This window comes from Elgaria multicarinata, chromosome 6, assembly GCF_023053635.1.
Source record: "Elgaria multicarinata webbii isolate HBS135686 ecotype San Diego chromosome 6, rElgMul1.1.pri, whole genome shotgun sequence".
Taxonomy (NCBI): Eukaryota; Metazoa; Chordata; class Lepidosauria; order Squamata; family Anguidae; genus Elgaria; species Elgaria multicarinata.
In genome coordinates, this window is record NC_086176.1 from 35,107,146 (window position 1) to 35,110,252 (window position 3,107).

Here is a 3,107-nt window from a genome sequence, read left to right on the forward strand (position 1 = left end):
TCACCTAGATGAACAGGTTTGACCCCTGGATGATCCAGGGATAAACCTTAGGTCTAGCTATGGCCTGAGTCAGACTCAAATGCTAATCTGGCTGGATTATTTTGGGCTGGTCCTGTCAAGAAATATTTCACATGCAACAGTCAAAAACCCATACACAATTTTTTTAAAAAAGACTAGGCTTCTGTTTTCTGGATATCCCATAACTACAGGACTCATAGACCCTTTATGATTTTATGTTTCACTACAAATGCTTCTGGCAATCTTTGTATTAAAGGGTGGTATGGAAATCCAGTCTTGAATACATAACAGATTTTGTCAATTTTGTTCTTAATTTGTCTCTGCTACTCAGAAAAAAAATGCTTGGCTGAGTAAAGCCCACCCCATGTGAAAGAGGATATTATTACAGAGCTTGTAATGATATTTTTAATGGGGCTTTAGGTGGCGTTTTATGTCTCTTCCCCATTCCTCCTGCTCAGACAGCCCAAGTCAGCCTTTAAATCTTCCTCTCCTACCTATGAACATTTTATTGGGGCTCTCAGACAGGCTTGGCTTAAAGCCATTGACCTTTGTGGCCTGCCTTATTGACCAGAACACAGCATCCTCAGCCTGTGTAGTATTTGTCTCTTTTTATCTCCCTGAAAGAAAAGGAAATGGCTGTCCAAATGACTGGGAATGCAGTAATAAAGACAGGAGCTAGCTCTCCATTTTGTTTTGTGGTGGGGAGAGAGATGGCCCTTTGAGGAAGGTTACCGAAGGTATCTATACACTCTCTGGGCAGTACTTTGGCCATTCTCCCCCTTCACAACACATTTGGGAATAGCTACCCACAGCTCCCCCTGGAAGTCTGCACATTTGCCACATGTAATTAACCAACAACGTGTCATAGTTTATGGCTAATCAATACCAGATAATAGGGGTGTAGATCAATCAGTAGTCACCTATAGTAACCCTCAGGAGAATATTTTCTAATTCCAAATCTCAAAGACTTGATTAAGTGAGTATACAAGCTAATGAGTGAGCAAATTTGTAGGATGTGTGCCCTAAATGTGTCACATTTAGGGCACACATCCTACAAATTCGCTCACTCATTGGCTTGTATACTCACTTAATCAGGTCTTTGATTTGCTCACTCATGTACCACACATCTTTTTCCTCTTACCTTACTCGGTTGATTTCTCATTTACTTTACCCTCTTGCTCTCTTAGAGCATTTCCAGATGGACAGCTCCTAAAGCTACCAATCAGAAAGCGTGGTGCCACTGTTCCGTCTTTCCCTCCTTCATGGAAGAAAGGAGGAGGATGGAAGAAGTGGTGAAGAAACATGGTCAGGTTGTAAACAGAAGGTGGTGCAAGCTATGTGTACACTCTCATAAGGAAAAATGGCAGCCAGGAAAGCATGAGGAAGACTCAAAGCAGAAGCTCAGATGTAGGGTGGGCAGGTGTCCTACTTTATGGAAGACATTGCTGTATTTGAAAAGCTGTCAGAGGACAGTCCTGTATTTGAAGGTATCCTTTATTTGTTTGCTGGTGAGTCCAAATCTGGCTGAAAGATACCGAACCATAAGGAGGGAGAGTACAGACTTGAAGTTGCTCATCAGTAGTTAGTATCTGGGCAACAGACTGAGAAGGCACATAAGTTGCCTGGTTACAGTCTTTGTCAGCATAGGGAAATATATTGTATTTTTATTTAATTAGAGTCATTTCTAAATTTACATTTATTCATATACATTAGCATAGGCAAATATTATGCAAGTTGGTATCATCTTTTGTCCTCGGTGTTGCATTTCCCTCTTTTTTAGAAATGTGTGAGTGGCTGTCCTACTCTGGAAGACTGTTGGAGTCACTCAGAAGAGTTGATATAATCCAAAGGAACAGGGGCATTGGGTTGTGCCAATCAGAAATATCTGTGTTGTGTAAATTCACCTGGAGTGAACCCCCGATATGTCCATTTCCTCCCCCACCCGCTCCGCACTCTGTTTTCCCTCCCACAGCTCCAGCACCACTTAACTTCAGGTAAACATCACTTAATGCACTTTAACACCATAGGTCAGTTTCAAATGACACTGACCAGTTAAACCCAGCCAAGTCCTTAGGACTGCCCCCTAGCCACATCACCAATAAGGGAGGGGCTACAGGCGCAAAGCACACCTGGGAGCAGGTCAATCGGGTACGTGGCAATGGTGGCGGCCAAGTAATTTCAGCTGCAATTCTCCTTCAGACCACTGCATGGAAGTATATAAGCTATTGTCTTGCCTCAGCACCATGTGACTCTGATTCAGCAGTGTGAGCGCCAGGAGGTCACCTTATTCTCGAGAATAAAAGTTGTTAGCCCAACACTTCATCTGTGATCTTTCGCAAGTGTACCAAAATTGGATTGTTGCACTTGTAAAACCAGCATATTTTTGCAACATCTGGATTGTGTAAAATCCATTCCATCCACATTTCAAAGATTGTCAGGTGCCTTTCGTTCCATCATCCAGTCGTTGATGGAATCAGTTTTGTTTTTCAGTTTCTGAATTTGCGCAAATTTGCATTCATGCCAATTTACACTTGCAAGAATGTGCAAATCCCCACAAAATGCAGACTTTCATGCTTTAGCCTATGGGGAAAATGCACAATTTTGGTTGGGTTTTTAAAATTTTGCATATTTTTCTATTACTAAATTTGCACAAAATTTGGGGAAGGTAGAAAAATGACCCGCAAATCCACTGAATCCACCTGACTGGGGAAAAGCTGTTTCTCTGTGGAGTCCATGGATTGGATTAATAAAATCTGAATTCATTTGATTCTGTTGTGGATTTCTCTGAAATTCCTAGCGCCAATTCAGCCCATCCCAATTGCAGTATTCTTTCATGTGAAAGTAAATAAATTTTAATTTCCAGGCTGTTTCTCAAATTTTTGTTCATCTCTGAAAGCATAAACTTTAATTGTTAAGGGAGAGAAAAATAAGAAATCTCCCCCCTCCCTCCATGGTAGGAGAGACAGTATTGATTTTTTTCTTCAAGGGAGAGAAGAGCTCCAATAATTTATTGCTTTCATTTTGAGAATTGTGACAATTGGAATTATGTCTCAGTACATGTAGCTTGCACTACGCCTGACCTTTTGTGC